Raw genomic sequence first — 19324 nt, forward strand, 5'->3', positions numbered from 1 at the left:
GCTGTGATGCCACAGCACTCTACTGAGGACGACATAGTGAGACTCTATCTCAAAAAAAAAAAAGATTCTCACTGATCATATGAACATACACTATTTGCAAAACATTCTCATTTCAAAAATTGAAACTCCGGGGTGTACTTCAATCAAAACGAGCTTGTACATTAAACTAAAAGATATGGCAAGAGTTCTACGACTGCATAGGAGATTTCAGGTTGACAACAAGAACAAAGGTCCAAACTTTGTTTTAAATAAAGGTAGTTTAGTATTTGACTTAGACTTTTAATTCATTTTACCAATAGGGTTGATAGAGTTAGTAAAATAATACCACTGATTCTAAAAATAAAATGAATACTCATGTTATATAAACTATATTGGAAAATCTTTAAGTACTTTTTGCTCTCAAGCTAAGGACAGAGACATCAGTTCTCTCTGCTTGGTAAATGTTAGTTGTGGGCTCTAGTCCATGACACATTTTATTTGGAAGAGTTTGGAAGTGTTAGTTCTGGCAAAAACTAGCCAGAGTTGATTTTGGATGTAATCCAAGGAAAGCAGAGAGATTGAGTTAATTAATTACAGTCAGACCCAATTCCCAAGATAATAATCACTTTCCCTCCTAAGCTTATGAACTACCTTCAAATTCCTGAGGACCGTGGTACTAAGTAACCCAAAGTGAATGCACGCATAGATTTGTAACATCACCCTGTACAAAAACCAAGCTTACAGGTCCTAGTTTCCTAAGAAATCTAAAAATGTTTTAATTCCACAGCCAATACTCCGAGTTTATAAACCATCCGTACGCATACATTACTGTGCATTCCACAGAACATAATACAGTCAGTCCTCGCCTAACATCTCAATGGATTCTTGAAAACTGTGACTTTAAGTGAAATGAGGTACTGTCTGCCCCAGGAATTCAACTCTCATTTATATTAAACAGCCTATGACAGTAAAACTAGGTTTGTTATATACTATATCATTTCACTTAAAGTCATGGTTTCTGTACTACTTTATCATTGTGTTAACTGAATAGATGAGGAATGCGATGTAATATATTAGATGATAAACCTCCACAACAGATGATGCATGATTATTCCTTTGATGGTCAGGCATTTGGAAAAAGAAACACTTCAACTGGTCACTTGCGGAAAACAAATCAAGAGATCAGATAGTCCTTGTTGAGCAAAGCCAGGTTTCCTGATTGTGAACATGTAACATTGCTAAGAAAGACAGGAAATATGAGTAGCTACAAGCCTTAACAATCATAATAATCACTAGCAAGAAACAGACAGCAAGTACTTGTAGAAGTACCTTGTGGATAGGTACCCCATAATACATCTATGTCAGCGACTGAGCTCACAGGCTAATAAGTGGCAAAGACAGACATTCAGCACAGATCTGTCTGACCGTAAAGCCTGAGGTCTTCCCACCATCCACACAGCAGTCCTTCCCCCGAGTCAAGTGCAGTCTTCGCATATGTGCAGTGTCAATGGGCCAACATGGGACTTTTGAGTCTACATTACATAGAGACATGTGAGAGTCAACGTATTATACTATCCCTAAAAGACTACAGATAATAGTCATAATTTGGTGATTAAAATAAAACACCCCATAGGCGGCGAGATGAGCCCTCTGAATGACAGATGGTCCAATCAACATGACCATGGAATAGTCTTAGTAAGACATGGCTCCAGGATCTGTTGGAAGAAAGGTTTGCTAATAGCAGCAGTCTGCTTAGAGTCCTGGAAAAAGAAGACAATTTGGAGAAATTTGTGAAAACATCTCCAGTGGAAAAGGTACCCTATCTGGTCTCCATGATAATCTACTGTTGACTTGTTTACCTGGAGTAGATAAAAATGCAATGGTGATGAGTCAGAGGACGTTAGAGGCTATTTGGCCCATTAACTCTCATTACTATGATTCTAAACTCTCCAAGAAAAGTTCTGGCTGTCATCTAACTTCACTTCTCCTGGAGACTCCTCTAGGAAAACAAATATGCTGACCAAATAAGAAGAACATCATATTCTATGTGACAATTAAATTCATCAACAAATGACCCACTGTGTGCCAGGCATGTTGCTGGGCACATATGTCATATTGTGTAACACATAAACCTAGGCAATGTGTCAGATTGGAGACAAGAAAAAATTAAGTTTTGATACCTGAAAGACTTTCCCAGAATTATCAAGATATTGGGGCAGGGAAGACAGAAAATACAGCTGGACTCTGTAGCTTTATAAGAAATGCCCAAGCTTCAGGGATAATCTGGATGGAAAAGAGCTATCTGTAGACATCCTGAAAATATGTGCAAAATTTAAGATTTATAAGCCCCAAAATGTTAGCATATTTTCAAAGTTGTTCTTATCCCAAAAATCTTTTAAGAACCACCAGCTGCTTTGAAGATGACATTATTTAATGGTCACAGATTGAAGCTTCAGTCATAGGGAAACGGCTTAGTAATATTTTAACTACCATTTAAGTAACTACAGGGCTAGTTACTTGGTAGTGGACCAGACCTCCCTGCATGCAACTAGCAAAGTGAGCACCAGAACCACACCCAGGACTGGCCTGTTTGAGGTTCACAGCAATCGGCCATGTGTAGAGACTTAACATGTTCAATTTTGAGTATTTGCTTTTTATTTTTTAATTAGAAATGCCAAATTGCATGAAGTTTTTCCAAAGGAGAATGCAACAGATACTTTCCAGTCCCTTTTGCTAGAAATAACCATTCTTTACATTATACAGTGGAGAAAAAGCACACTCTATTTTTTCACTTCTTTCTTTTGCCAAACATTTTAAATAGTTCCTTTAAAATTCAGAAATATAACCTAATATTAGTAATGTGTAGCTACAGAATAAAGTCATTGGCATCCATAAATAATTAATAGCAGTTGGCAATAAAACTGACATTTAATTATAAATCTGTCAAAGGTGTACAAAAATACCCCTTCGAGATGCTTTATAAAGAAAAGAAAGTCCAACTGTATGACAATTTAATTTCACAGTTAACAAAAAAGAATTTTGTGTCTTTTTTGGTAACTTTTGTTCAAGGTTCTAAATTTTTAGCTTCCATAGTCAAGACTCTAGTATGCAATATAATGCTAAATTGGAAGTATATTATGCAAGCATTCATGTTGCAAACATTTGCTGCAAACAATGATTATTGCAAAGTTAGTTATTTTACATATTCTGCTCTTTGAACTCTAAATGATAAAATACAATTATATCCACTGGTTATAAAACCGAGCTCAAAAATGGGATTTAAAAGTTGGTTCTCTTTTTCTTCCTGCTGCTTCTTGGAAGAAAAAGTATCCAATGTACTCAGCCCTACTATGAAACAAATTTACAGCTTTATATACTATGAAAGCTATAACTCAATTATAGCCTAAGAATATGGGGAAAGGAGAAAGGGAGGGGAGGGGCATGGGAAGGGAGGGTGGAGGGAGGGTAATTGGTGGAACCACACCTATAGTGCATCTTACAAGGGTACATGTGAAATTTACTAGGTGTAGAATATAAATGTCTTAACACAATAACTAAGAAAATGTTGTGAAGGCTATGTTACCAGTTTGATGAAAATATTTCAAATTGTATATAAAACCAGCACATTGTACCCCATGACTGCATTAATGTACACAGCTATGATTCAATTTTTTAAATAAAATAAAAGTCAAAATAAAAGTTGGTTCTGTTAAAAAGTCTTAATGTGGGCAGCACCTGTAGCTCAGTGGGTACAGTACTGGCCACATACACCAAAGCTGGTGAGTTCCAGCCTGGCCCAGGCCTGCTAAACAACAATAACAACTGCAACAAAAAAAATAGCCAGGCCTTGTGGCCGGCACCTGGAGTCTCAGCTACTTGGGAGGCTGAGGCAGAAGAATTGCTTCAGCCCAAGAGTTTGAGGTTGCTGTGAGCTGTGAGGCCACATCACTCTACCCAGGGTGAGTCTCAAAAAAAAAAAAAAAAAAAAAAAGTCTTAATGTAACTCTTGTTAAAAAGATTTACTATGGTCTTTAAAATATCAGTGTTTTGACCCTGAAAATGATTTATGTGGAAAAGAGATTGCACCAATGCAAATTTTACTGGCATAACGTTTGCTAAGCTATTTGCTCCAAGAATTACCTTCTATCATGATTTAAAGGCATTACTGATATCTATCGTACTAATAAATCACACAAGCCCATGACTTCAAGGAAGGTCACTTTCTCAGAGTGAAAGTCATTTATCTTTTGACTGATGTAGGGTAAAAGTCTCTTTTCCAGTGTTTTATATGACACACCAGAGTTGAAGTTTTCACAGTCAGTCTATTATGTTTTTAAATATTTTATTCTTAAATAAGCTTAATGGTTTGGAACTTAATAAGCATTGATTGACACATAGCTGTGCAATGTATGTTTATTGCCTGGATTTTTTCTGTGTTTGGGTATGGTTGTTTAACTCATATAATATAAAAGAAAATGAACATGACACTCTAAATTCACTTTAAAAATTTAAGTCTGGAGCATCTATACATGTCCATACTATCCCTATCACCTGAGAAAAACATAGAAGGGCAGAGATTTGGTTCAGGTGATGCCCCAGGCAATGCCTATTACATGTTCATATCCCACAACTATTAAACGGTAATTCTTAACTTTTGGGACAAGGGAACTTTCCTGGAATGCCCTCCAGACAAATGTCAAGGAAAGAAAACTATTCGTCAATAAATAACCTTGGCGGCGCCCGTAGCTCAGTCAGCAGGGCGCTGGCCACGTACACCAAGGGTGGTGGGTTTGAACTCAGCTCGGGCCTGCTAAACAACAATGACATCTGCAACCAAAAAATAGCCAGGTGTTGTAGTGGGCTCCTGTAGTCCCAACTGCTTGGGAGGCTGAGGCAAGAGAATCGCTTAAGCCCAAGAGTTGGAGGTTGCTGTGAGCTGTGACACCATGGCACTCTATCCAGGGCAACAGCTTGAGACTGTCTCCAAAAAAAAAATAATAAATAAATAAATAACCTCCCCCAAATGATTCCACTTACTCTCAGGGTCTAGATTCCTGGTGTTTGAGGGGAGGGGTGTGTGTGCTTCCCAAATTTACTCCCATGTGTACAGCAGCCAACCTGTTTGCAGGCCCTGACACACACTTTCCTAGGAGTCAAGGGGAGGGGTGAGTGTGCTTCCCAAATTTACTCCCATGCGTACAGCAGCCAACCTGTTTGCAGGCCCTGACACACACTTTCCTAGGAGTCAAGGGGAGGGGTGAGTGTGCTTCCCAAATTTACTCCCATGCGTACAGCAGCCAACCTGTTTGCAGGCCCTGACACACACTTTCCTAGGAGTCAAGGGGAGGGGTGAGTGTGCTTCCCAAATTTACTCCCATGCGTACAGCAGCCAACCTGTTTGCAGGCCCTGACACACACTTTCCTAGGAGTCAAGGGGAGGGGTGAGTGTGCTTCCCAAATTTACTCCCATGCGTACAGCAGCCAACCTGTTTGCAGGCCCTAACACACACTTTCCTAGGAGTCAAGGGGAGGGGTGAGTGTGCTTCCCAAATTTACTCCCATGCGTACAGCAGCCAACCTGTTTGCAGGCCCTAACACACACTCTCCTAGGAGTCATCTTACATCCTCAGCTCCTCTTCCTCCCCATGTCTGAAATATGCTCCTCACTAACCAAGGCTATACCATCCTTTCAAAATCCCTCTCAAAACACACACTCCCTCATTCACCCTGACCTTCCTGCCCATACCCTCATTTTGCATGTTCCTGAGAGAAACCCACCATTCAGGGTGGCATCCAGGCTATTCTACATATGGATGTTTTTCCTCCCGTAGGAGCAGAAGCATAATCAGTTTTGTTAACATTTTATCCCTTACTAATGTCCGATTCTAATATTCATTACATGTGTGCCTGAAGGAAAATAGTCGTGCCGTGCTTCTTTTCCATCTGATTTGATTGAGGCCAAAACTATAACTACTTACTATGGCATCTAGACAGACACAAACAAAGGGCTCCACGTACAGCTACGTGCACTCCATGGGGGTAGAACTGTAGGACCTTCCTGCCGGTTGTGGATGTGAAAACCCCCAACTGTGAGCTACACCTGGACAATCCTAGTTCCTGGGCAACAGCAACACAGGACACGTGGCTCAACAATTCAGCATCAGGCCAGCTTTGATTTTGATTTTTATTCAGAACATGTATACTAGGTTTAGAGAAGCTGTTATTATCTTTCTTGTTTTGGGGGGGTTTTTTTAGACAGAGTCTCACTATGTCGCCCTCAGTAGAGTGCTGTGGTGTCACAGCTCACAGCAACCTCAAACTCTTGGGCTTAAGCAATTCTCTTGCCTCACCCTCCCAAGTAGCTGGGACTACAGGCACCCACCACAATGCCTGGCTATTTTTTTGTTGCAGTTGTTTAGCTGGCCCAAGCCAGGTTCAAACCCGCCACCCTCAGCGTATGTGGCTGGCACTGTAACCACTGTGCTACAGATGCCAAGCCTGTTATTATTTTCATAGAGCTAATTACAGACTGTGAAAACCAGAAAGGAATTTTTGCATTATATCTCAGACCTAATTTCCTCTCATTTGACAGATGAGAATAGGGCCCAGGGAAGCAAGATGACCTGGTAAGATTGCAGCCATCAGCACAGTTGCCTATGGAAACTGAGTCCTCATCTTCCAGCCCAGCAATATTTTCAAGTGGTATTTGTCTTAAATCGCTATTAAAATAAACTCTCCTGGCGGAGGGAGGGTGATTGGTGGGAATCACACCTACGGTGCATCTTACAAGGGTACACGTGAAACTTACTAAATGTAGAATATAAATGTCTTAACACAATAACTAAGAAAATGCCAGGAAGGCTATGTTAACCAGTGTGATGAAAATATGTCAAATGGTCTATAAAACCAGTGTATGGTGCCCCGTGATTGCATTAATGTACACAGCTATGATTTAATAGTAAAAAAATAATAAAATAAATAAACTCTCCTGTTATATCAAACTAAAAATCTCCTGCACACTAAAGGAAACAATTAATAGATTGAAGATACAACCTACATAACAGAAGAAAATACTGGCAATCCAAACATCTAATAAAGGGTCAATGTCCAAAATATATAAGGAACTCAAAGAACTCAGTAGTAAGGAAACAACTTCAATTGAAAACTGGTCAAAGAACCTAAACAGATACTTCTCACAAGATATACAAATGGCCAACAGGTATATGAAAAAAGACAAAAGTTTAACATCACTAATCTCATCTGGGAAATGCAAATTAAAAACCACAGTGAGTTATCATCTCACACCTGGTAGAAAAGATGAAAGATAACAAGTGTTAGTACGATTGTGGAGAAAAGGGAACCCTGGTACAAGCTGGTGGGAATGTGAATTAACACAGCTATTACGGAAAACAGTATGGAGGTTCCTCAAACAATTAAAAATAGAACTCCATGTCTAAAAATAGAACTAGCCATCCCACTACTGAGTATATATCAAAAGGCTATGAAATCAGTATGCTGAAGAAATGTCTTCATTCCCAGGCTCATTGCAGCATTATCAACAACAGCCAAGATACAGCATCAACCTAAATGTCCATCAGTGGAGAAATAAAGAAAATGTGGTGTATGTAAACAATGGGATACTGCTCAGCCTTAAATGAAGGAAATCTGTTGTTTGGAAAAACCAGGACAAATCTGGAGAACAAAATGTTAAGTGAAATAAGCCAAGCAAAAACAAGCAAATACCATGTGAAATGTAAGACAAAGTCATAGAAGCAGGCAATTGGTGATTTCCAGGGCTGGAAGAGGGGAGGAAATTAGGAAGATGTTGGTCAGAGAATACAAAATTTCAGTTAGACAAGAGGAGTTAGTTCAAGAAATCTATTGTACAACATTGTGACTACACTTGATAACAATGTAAATACCTATAATAGTATACTTAAAAATTGCTAAAAGAGGTTTTAAGTATTTCTCACCACAAAAAAAAGTATGTGAGGTAATATATATGTTAACTAGCTGAATTTAGCCATTTCTCAATGTATACATCATGTTGTACACATTATAAGTATATATACTTTTTCATTTGCCTATTTAAAAAATAATGAATAAGCTTCCCTTCTCAAAACACACATTAAAGTAGTACAGAAAGAGAACTTGGGGGTCAGATATATAGGGGAGCTAAGGAAGATAACAGTAGAAGGCTTTTTAGAGAAACACAAAAACATCCAAAGAGATAAACAAGATAACCCACTTGGAGACAAAATACGCACACACTTAAATACACCTGCAATTTCAGTAGCATTGTATTTGGTCTGGCAAGACAACAAGGTCATCTACAAAACCCTGCAGCTGAGTTAAGTGAGATTCCTCCAGACTTTGGACAAGCCTCAAGCTACTTCTAAACCACTTCCCCAAATGCATAGGAGGATATTCATATTTATTTTTTTAACTCTAATTTTTTTTAAGGTTGTTCTTTTTAGTTATCTGGAAAATCCACTTGTGAGAAATGTCACTCACTGATAATACTGGACAAATAATTTGTTAGTAGGGTTAACTGGAGGGCAGAGTCAGACGGGGAGAAAGGGAGTCAGTATGAAAACAGCTCCCTGTGGTTGACCTTCACCTGGCTCTCTTCCAAGACTTAAGTTTCCTTAAAAATTATTCCTTTTCTTTATATTCTTCTCACTGACCCCTCCCCACTCACACACACATTTTTTTTTTTTTTTCTGAAGAGCTGTAGGCAAGATCAACCCACCTTTGTGGGGTCCGCCCAAGTCTGGTCCCTCTGGTGGGTCCCTCCCCTGTACTCCTCGGCTGAATTCCTTCCACAGTCATGTAATTTGAATGACACACTTCAGAGCTTAATTTTCCACTCCCATCCTAGTCTAGATTTGCTATGCATGTGAGAAAATTTCACCCCAACAACCCAAGTGTCTTGTCATTAAGAAACAGATTTTACACTTGTGGGTTTTTCTTTGCTAAGAAAGACACTGCCATTCAGGACGCAAATACGAACAAGTGGGAAATATTCTAACACATGATAAAAGTATTCTTTCTCTATGTATCTCTTCCCTTGGACAGAGTAATCAACTTTGAATATACCAACAACACTGGTTAGTTGTTTAATTTTTTTCCTATAATAGATAAGCTCTGATTGGATTCCTCTGAGAGGTGGACTAGTCTGTTCTAAGCCATCCGAGGAGAAAAAAAGACACTGGAAATAGGCGGCAGAAGATGCAGGCAATTTTTAGGACAACTTTGAAGTCGAATAAAACACTAATAACTGGGGACCCTATTCATATTTCATAATGATGCTTGATCTTTCTCACTTGAATTTTTTTTTAACTTGTTCAAGAGGCTGTGCTTAACATGCTAAACTCAACACCCTGCATGGTAATGGCCACTTAAATTGTTATTAGGAACTTTCATTTTCTTCCTACTGCAGCCTACTCAGCACTAATTAAAAATTTGACCCCTGGGCCTTTTACACCTTGACAAAGACGCCTTCAGTTGTAAGCAAAATTTGTTAAGAGGTGGGCAATGGCATATCCATCATATCCTTTCAAAGTTTACCCCTTAATGAAGTGCAAGCATCTATCTGAGAGATGAACCCACTTTACTATAGATTCAGGTCTTTCCTATGACCCTTGTTTTCCGCAAAGACTGCCGATGTACACCAGAGCAGCTCAAGTAATAAGTTATTGATATCATGATGCCAAAAAGACTTTGAAAGGCAGGACTCTTACATGTCACAAACTTAGAATCAAGGATGTCAGTTCTTAGTAACGAAACTGAAGGTAAGGCCTTGTGTACACATAGAAAAGTTCCACATGCTGAGTTTTGAATCACACTTTTTGAAAAAAAAAAAAAAGTGACATTACTATAACCCTTACCTTTTTCCATCTCCCCTACATAGTCTATAATACTGTGTTTATTATTAAACAAATACACTACACTAACTAACTCCTTAAGTCGACCTTATTTTCACAGACTGGATGGATGTGCATTACATGTCCATAGCAGTGTAGTTCCTTATGTTGACAACCTCCGTACACTGACCAGTTTGGTATAGTCCCTGTAACGATCAGCTTATCAAGATTCTACTTTATTTTCATTAGGTATTTTTATTTGTTTTAGGAATAACCCTAGTTAGCATCTATGGAATGTGTCCCAGGTGCTTACTGAACTGGGAGTTCATCCCATGCTCAGGTGACCTTATGGAGAGGGACGAGCAGGGGGCTCCCACATGGGTGCCTGGCGTTCTCTGCCTCACCACATTCTCCTCTCCACCAGGTGACAACAGACATCTTTCTTTAGAAGATGGGCGGCATGGGTGGCACCTGTAGCTCAGTCGGTGGGGTGCCAGCCACATACACTGAGGCTGGCGGGTTCAAACCCAGCCCAGGCCCGCTAACCAACAATGACAACTACAACCAAGAAATAGCTAGGTGTTGTGGTGGGTGCCTGTAGTCCCAGCTACTTTGGAGGCTGAGACAAGAGAATCACTTAAGCCCAAGAGTTTGAGGTTGCTGTGAGCTATGATGCCATAGCACTCCACCAAGGGCCACAGCTTGAGACTGTCTCAAAAAAAAAAAAAAAAGTGAACACGTGAAGCTTCACAAAAGCTATCCACGACGCCCTGTGTGTCACCTCCATAGGGAACAAATGTGTACACAACAGAGGTGTCTCTTCTGACAGCGTCCTCTATGAACAGATGGCTTCTGGCACATCTCTTAAAAGAAATATGAATTTAAATTTATTTGCATCTCTCATAGCTTCATTTGCATAATGAAAATTTGCTACCCTGATTTTTGGGGGGACCTGGGAGAGGGAGAGAAGGGAGGACCTGGGAGGGTGGTGCAGAAGACAGTGAAACTTGGAGCAGAACAATTCAATGATAATCTGAATCTGATGCCTGATTTGACAGGCTCTTCCTGATTTTTTCAGGAACATGACTGCTTAATCTTGCTAGGATGTTCAGCTATCTACTAAATGCAGACAGAGGCTAACCCCAGATGACCTGACAAATATCACTGTCTTATAATGGTCCAGTCCTGTGATACAACAAAAAATATTATTTTTCCAAAATATCATTACTAAAAACAAAAAATATTATTTTGCCAAATATCATTATCAAAAATCACTGAACTGAGAAAGATGAATTACATTGTTCTACCCTCAGCTATTCTTAGTTTTCATAAAGAACAAATGTATAGTGAGAGTCCTGGAAGTCTGGCCAAAAGCCCAAGTTAAGTAGGTAGGCAGGTAGCGTGGTATGTAGAAAGTGTTTGTGTGTATGTGTGTGCACATGTGTGTACGTGTGTGTGTTTTAAAGAGGTCTCTTCTGCTTGCATCTCAGTTCCAGACATACCCAAGCCTACGAAGCCACAAAAAAACAGAAGAAACCTGGGGCGGCGCCTGTGGCTCAAGGAGTAGGGTGCCGGTCCCATATGCCAGAGGTGGTGAGTTCAAACCCAGCCCTGGCCAAAAAACCAAAAAAAAAAAAAACAGAAGAAACCAAAATAGTGTTTTACTGGGGGAAGAATATCAATGAAAATATTTTTAAGTCATTTTGCATGTAATTTAAAATGTATTACCTGCAATAGGAAATAATGAGTGTCTACAAGAATACACAATTTAAAAGCAAATCCTTTTACCTTATCAGATACCTAGAGCCCTTTCCCAAAACAATCACTTTCTTACATATCCTTCTGAAAGTTTTCAGTTTATGTAGTGGTATATCTGTCTCCTTAATTTACACAAATAGAGAAATAACATATTGGATTTAAACTAACAAATTATACTACACCTGAGCAAACAAGATAATCCTAGGAGGGGCTGGGGAAGCCCTGACGTCCTACATCGAGGGCTGACCGCAGGGACATGGTCAAGGGCACCAATCTGAAACCAAATGCTGGGAGATGGATATGGTTTCTGAACTCTCTGCCAGGTCAGAATTGGCCCAGGAAGTGGCCAAGGGCTGAGCCAGCCAGAAGAATGGCCCCACCTTCTCAGCCCAGGCAGGGCCGGGGTGGCAGGGCCTAAAGTTGCCACCAAGGCCAACACTATTCACTACTCTCTAAGTGACACTACTGGGTCCTCACACCACCCACCTCAGAAAAGGCCACGACTTCCCCTGAAGTAAAGGTGAGAAAATGTTCTGGCTAACCACTGTTTAACAGTAAATTATCCTTCTATGTGACTGATATAAAATATTTCCAAAGTTTAGTTATTGAAACGTAGCTCCATCTACTGGGGTCTTGACCATGGCAGCTTTTGTTCCACACAGAATAATTCAGCAATAGTGACAGAGACAGTTCAGTCCGTGACACTTAACGAATTTCCCCTCTGACCTTTGCAGAGAATGTTTCCTGTCCCCCTGAGAACACTGTCCCTCAAATTTTTCTATCCAAATAACTTTAACAGCAGGAAAGGCAGGTAGCCTCGTGAGATCTAGAGTGTTAGCCTGAGCAGCTAGCCATAAACAGGGCACATCTTAGAATTTTATCTTTATTGATATTGTTGTTGTAGTTTTTGGCCAGGGCCAGTTTTGAACCCACCACCTCTGGTATATGGGGCCAGTGCCCTACTCCTTGAGCCACAGGCGCTGCCCAGGGTTTTATCTTTAAAATGTGTGTGAATTTTACATCTTGGAGCCAAGTATGTCTGTGTTTTAATATAAAAATATTCTTGTTCTAAACAATGCTCCAGGGATGAGTCACAGTGATCCCCTGACATCTCTGTCCATGAATATGAGCACACAAAGGGTCCAGGCACTCTGGTTTGCAAACCTCTGCCCTCCTCCTTCCTCTTTAATATATCCAGTGTGGGAGGAAAGAACAGCATTTAAGTGTCCAGTGAACTTCAACTCTTACTAGTCATTTCTTACCAGCTCAGCCATCCTGTTAGAGAAGGTTCAGCAAGAACATTAAAATATAGAATCCCTAATGCCATTACTCGTGACTGAATGTACTTTAGGTCTATGCCTCATCGCACTGGAAGACTAATGAGGGATCATATTATTTTCCCCAGGCAGTTTCCGAAACTATTGAGAACGTGCAATTTCAGAGCCCAGCAATGCCTGCTGGAAAGATTTGAGGCCTAGGATGTGGGCATAGATCTGTCAAAGGCCAGCTTCCCAATGACAGTGGATGGCATTCTATTTCTTATTCAAACAATTTAATAGTACTCCCTTTCCACTGTTAAAATTCTTAACGTTCTCGGGCGGCGCCTGTGGCTCAGTGAGTAGGGCGCCGGCCCCATATGCCGAGGGTGCCGGGTTCAAACCCAGCCCCGGCCAAACTGCAACAAAAAAATAGCCGGGCGTTGTGGCGGGCGCCTGTAGTCCCAGCTGCTCGGGAGGCTGAGGCAAGAGAATCGCGTAAGCCCAAGAGTTAGAGGTTGCTGTGAGCCGTGTGACGCCATGGCACTCTACCCGAGGGCGGTACAGTAAGACTCTCGCTACAAAAAAAAAAAAAAAAAAAAAAATTCTTAACGTTCTCTATTATTAGGAGCTATGCAAGAAACACATTCTCTAGCTAGTCAAGGAGCTGGCTGGCTGGTTTCCTATGCCACTGAGAGAACTGGAGGGGCATTTGCCTCTGATATCTGTGTAGATTCTTTTACATCACAGAACTTGGGGACTTCAAGGGTGTTTTCCTGGGTAAACAGCTAGGATATTTCCCTAAACAACAGAGAATTTTGTAAGAAAAACTGTCAGGAAAGAACAAGATATACAGGCTTGGCACCTGTAGCTCAAGCGGCTAAGGTGCCAGCCATGTACAGCGAGGCTGGCGGGTTCAAACCCAACCCAAGCCATCTAAACAACGACAACTGCAACAAAAAATAGCCGGGCGTTGTGGCGGGCGCCTGTAGTCCCAGCTACTCGGGAGGCTGAGGCAAGAGAATCGCTTAAGCCCAGGAGTTGAAGGTTGCTATGAGCTGTGATGCCAGGGCACTCTACCCAGGGTGACAGTTTGAGGCTCTGTCTCAAAAAAAAAAAAAAAAAAAATGAAAAAAGAGAACAAGATATACAAGGAAAGGACACTCTATGAAACGAAAAGGGCAAAGCCCAGGGAAGAAACCGATCACAGTGAAAAGTCTCAGGACTCTGGAATAACCTCTGGCTTTAGAAACAACAAAACAAAATTGAAGAAATAATTCATGGAGACATCAAGAAGTGCTTATCTCTGGAAATGATTAAAGGAGTTTTCTTCTTTTGTGTGTAAGTCAGGAAGGAAGGGGAAATTGTTTTATCCATTATATCCTAGCCCGTGATGGAAGAATTCATGGGACTCACCAGAACAGACACAGACAACACATTGGGGCGAATACACAATGTGCCGTTTCCTTGCAGCTGTTGTTAGTAAAATGCCACACAGACACTGTTGACAGTACACATCACCAAAAAAAAGGAGTAATGGGAACTCAGAAGAAAGAATTCTAGTGAGGGGTAAATACAAGTCTCGCTGGTGGCATTAGGCTTTGTCAGTGAGCCTGCATGGGACAAATGAACACCACGGAAGATCATTTCTCTCCCCTGTGCCCAAGCCCCTCTACCCACACCAACTGCTGGCCAGGACCCCAGACCAAGCCTCAGAGTGGTTTCAGTGCTCATGATGGTAATACACTTTTGCACCCTCAAACTGGAATTTAAACTGCCAAAAAAATAAATAAAATAAAAAACGACATGCTTATTACAATTCATTCAAGCCTTAGACAATAAAATGTATATGTAGGGACAGAGGGGGTGTGGCGGGATCTACAGGTTCATAGTTGGGTTTCTCCACCCTCAGCCTCCTCAACTCCTTTGCCCCTTTCCTACATCTATGTATGACAATGAGATCACAATGAACGTGGGAAACTTTTTAAACCTGATTTAGGAGAACGGTGCACTCCTGCCTTTTCAAACTAAAATGAATTCTGACAAATGGCTTCACAATTCAGTTTGGTAAATTCTCTCTCTTAAGTCAGATTTAAAATCATACACTTGAGCCAGGCACTGTGGCTTGTGCCTATATTCCTAGCACTTTGAGAAGCTGAGGTGGGTGGATCGCTTAAGCACAGGAGTTCAAGACCAGGCTAAACCAGAATGAGACCTATCTCTAAAAAAAAAGAACAGCCAGGCGTTGTGGCAGGCACCTGTAGTCCCAGCTTCTGGGGAGGCTGAGGCAAGAGGATGGCTCAAGAGTTTGAGGTTGCTGTGAGCTGTGAGGCCATGGCATTCTACCAAGGGCAACATAGTAAGGCTCTGTTTCAAAAAAAAAAAAAAAAAGAAAGAAAGAAATCGTACACATTTAAAAAAAATCCTCAATTACTTTAGCATAAGTCTATTTCACTGCATGTAAATAACATACATTATGAGAACTGGATTTGTAACACAAAAAGATGATTATTCACACTTCCAAAGGGGCTGCCAGGTGAGTTTCTTTTGATGGGTGATTTTCCTATGTTGTTCACAACTGTGGTTTTTAGAAATGTGTTGACTCTGTGAATCAAGACACTTGCATTTTTATTATGTGTCCTTTCAAACCTCACAGCTATCTTCTTTTTTTTTTTTTTTTGTGGTTTTTGGCCAGGGCTGGGTTTGAACCCGCCACCTCCAGCATATGGGACCGGAGCCCTACTCCTTGAGCCACAGGCACCGCCCACAGCTATCTTCTTAAAGGAAAATTAAGTCATCAACAAAATCCTCCTTCATCCGTCAATACTGTCAACCATTCAACAGTAAATTCTTCCCAGTAAGATTTTTTTTTTTTTTTTTTTTGTAGAGACAGAGTCTCACTGTACTGCCCTTGGTAGAGTGCCGTGGCGTCACATGGCTCACAGCAACCTCTAACTCTCGGGCTTACGAGATTCTCTTGCCTCAGCCTCCCGAGTAGCTGGGACTACAGGCGCCCGCCACAACGCCCGGCTATTTTTTTGTTGTTGTTGTTGCAGTTTGGCCGGGGCCGGGTTTGAACCCGCCACCCTTGGCATATGGGGCCGGCGCCCTACTCACTGAGCCACAGGCGCCGCCCTCCCAGTAAGATTTTTTAAGCACACTGGGCTCAGAGCCCATGGGATTCCTGAAGCAATCTCCCTAGCACTGCTTTCCAAAGGAGAGCTTTCTAAAACAAAGGCAAGATGGAGCAGTCCACAGTTGATTCAAACAGTATGACCCAGATACACACACAGCCCCAACAGGAACCAGGTATGAAATCTCTGTGCTAGACATCAGACAATGGAATCAAGAACCAACCTGTGTGCAGAGTGCTGGGGGCTTCAATGTGGGAAAAACCTGCCAGTTTCCTAGCATAAGAGTAAGCAAGAGTCAGGAATGGAGCAGGGAGAAAGATAGACATAAACTGACCCTCAAAAAGAGTCTCGGAGCTGCGAGCACTCAGGAGGGCTGGATGCCTCCCACCACTTGACATGGTAACACAGGAGAGGTAATGGTTACAGGGGGCAAAGCTACTCAGATACTTTCACTGTACCTGTCACAACTCCAGGACCATGATCATAAAATGTTTTAGATACCTTTACTCTCTTAAAAGTTGAGAACCCCACACCAAAGACCTTTTTGTTAATGTGGGTTATATCCACTGATATTTGCTGCATTAGAAAATAAAATGGTGGGTGGTGCCTGTGGCTCAAGGAGTAGGGTGCCAGTCCCATATGCCAGAGGTGGCGGGTTCAAACCTAGCCCCAGCCAAAAAAAAAAAAAAGAAAAGAAAATGGGAGAAATTATATATTAATTCATTTAAAGATAATAATAAACACGTTATACATTAACATAACATTTTCATGATCAACATTTTCCACAGCAAATATATGCATACACACACACACACACATACATATATGAGTGACATTGTTTTACTTTTTTGTTTTTGAGACAGAGTCTCACTATGTCACCCTCAGTAGAGTGCCATAGCATCACAGCTCACAGCAACCTCAAACTCTTGGGCTTAAGTGATTCTCTTGCCTCAGCCTCCCAAATAGCTGGGACTACAGGCACCCACCATAACACCTTGCTATTTTTTATTGTTGTTGTTATCATTGTTGTTTGCAGGCCCAGGGCCAGGTTCGAACCCACCAGCCCCCGGGCATGTGGCCGGCACCCTAACCACTGTTTTACATTTTTGCAAATCTCCTTAAATCCTGGCCTAGTAGAAGACAGTTGGACTCTCCTATCTGCTTTTGCATTCAATCTGCCATGCTATCTCAGCTCATATAGACTCAAGAAAACTTTATTATTGTCTTATGAGAATGAAAAGGGCAAATTAGTGTCTTAGTGATATTACAAAAATAGTTTGGACTTTGCAAACTTCCAGAAAAGGTCTTGGGGACTCCTAAGGGTACCCAGGCTACACTTTAAGAATCCCTTCCAGGGCGGCGCCTGTGGCTCAAGGAGTAGGGCGCCGGTCCCATATGCTGGAGGTGGCGGGTTCAAACCTAACCCCGGCCCAAAAAAAAACACACACAAAAAAAAAAAAATCCCTGCCGGGCGGCGGCTATACCTCAAGGAGTAGGGCGCCAGTCCCATATGCCAGAGGTGGCAGGTTCAAACCTAGCCCCGGCCAAAAACCAAAAAAAAAGAACCCCTGCCTTAGGAGTTAGGAGCAATTATCTCCAGTTCACAGATGAGCAAAGTGAGACATAGGTCCAAGGCTGCACTACTAGCATAGCTCAGAGCAGGTAAAAAGCAAACAGCATAATACCTAACCTCATGTGGTTGTTGCAAGGATTGAACGACATCCCGAATGTAAAGAACTAGACATCCTGCTTGGCTTGTCACCAGTGCTCAACAACACTAACACTCCCCATTGTGAGAGCCAAGTGGAAAAGCTGGAGAAATTCCCACACTTCTGATCAACCCATGACAGAACACCAGGAGGAAGAAGTGAAACTCCACAGCAGGTGCTATCCAGCACATGAGGGTTTTTCTTTTTTTTTTTTTTTTTTTTTTGTAGAGACAGAGTCTCACTGTACGGCCCTCAGTAGAGTGCTGTGGCGTTACACGGCTCACAGCAACCTCTAACTCTTGGGCTTACGCGATTCTCCTGCCTCAGCGTCCCGAGCAGCTGGGACTACAGGCGCCCGCCACAACGCCCGGCTATTTTTTTGTTGCAGTTTGGCCGGGGCTGGGTTTGAACCCGCCACCCTCGGCATATGGGGCCGGTACCCTACTCACTGAGCCACAGGCGCCGCCCACATGAGGGTTTTTCTTACAGAACGTGCTCCAGCCCACAGAATAAGCCTTTGATGGCTCAGAAACTCAGAGCCTTATTCCACCCTCCACTAGGCAAATGACACTGGTGGCCTGGGCACACAGTCACCTTGTTCCTTGGGAAACCTGGGCAAGGCAAGAATGCTGCCCCATTATTCACAGCATCCTTCTTACATCATGCTGTATTTAGGAGGAACTCTCAACCAACGCAGGTGGTGCCTCTGGTTCTAAGAACCAGCACTAGTGGTCCGCCTGACCCGGGCTTAGCGCTCCACAGTTGTCCTTGGAACCATCCTTCTTAACCCAAGTGACTCACCTGCTCCTGATAGCTGCGGGGTCACTTGAACCCACAGAGTGCAGATCAGTTCTCCTCTGCGATTTTAGGAAGTGAGTGCACTTGGGGGAAGTGGGAATGGTGCAGTTCCGACCACAGAACTCTTAAAACGCTGCCCCCAAATGCAGGAAGAGCAAGAGGAACCCACCAAGGGCCAGCCGCTGCAGCACTGCAACCGGTTTCCCGGGTTCCACCTTGACCTTCCCACATGCAAGACCCAGTCCATTCTCCACCAACAGCCAAAGAGATCTTTTAAAAGTGCAGAACTGATAAGGTCGGTTTTCTTACTAAAAAGTTCCCAAGGTTTCCCCACCCATTTGAAACAAAAACCTTACTTTGGCCTGTAAGGACCTGCCTCCTCTGGCCCCCATCCACTTGCGCTACCAACAGGGGCTCTTCTCTCTCCTTTGCCGTCTCTGCTCCACCTGTAGCGCCGCTCCACGACCGCGGGCGGCTAAAATGTAACCTTTTCAAAGATGCCTTTCCCAAACACAAGCTGCCTCTTCCCCGGGTTGTGTGAGACACCTCAGAATGTTGTCACTTCACTTGCACGTTACTCGTTTCCCTTCCTCCCTCCTCCTCCCGGAGAACAGGGGGCTCCCCCGGCCCCCGCCAGTCCCCACACAGCCCCGCCGCTTGGCGCAGCGCCGGGGACTCACTAAGCGCTCGGCTAACGTGGGTCGAATGAATGAAGCCGCGGCGACCGGCTGCCGCGGGAATTCCGGGCAGGCGTCCGCGCGGGCCTGCGGGGTCCGGCGCGGCTGGGCCACCGGCTCGCGCGGTTCGGGGACCCCAGGGGGCGC

General features: G+C 42.5%; 1 protein-coding gene across 1 annotated transcript in view; it reads right to left on the minus strand.

Moving 5' to 3' along the window:
• The window catches only part of AP1S3 (adaptor related protein complex 1 subunit sigma 3), a 72819-nt gene that overhangs the window by 53219 nt on the left and 276 nt on the right, over positions 1-19324 (minus strand). The window lies entirely within an intron of this gene.

This window comes from Nycticebus coucang, chromosome 7, assembly GCF_027406575.1.
Source record: "Nycticebus coucang isolate mNycCou1 chromosome 7, mNycCou1.pri, whole genome shotgun sequence".
Classification (NCBI taxonomy): domain Eukaryota; kingdom Metazoa; phylum Chordata; class Mammalia; order Primates; family Lorisidae; genus Nycticebus; species Nycticebus coucang.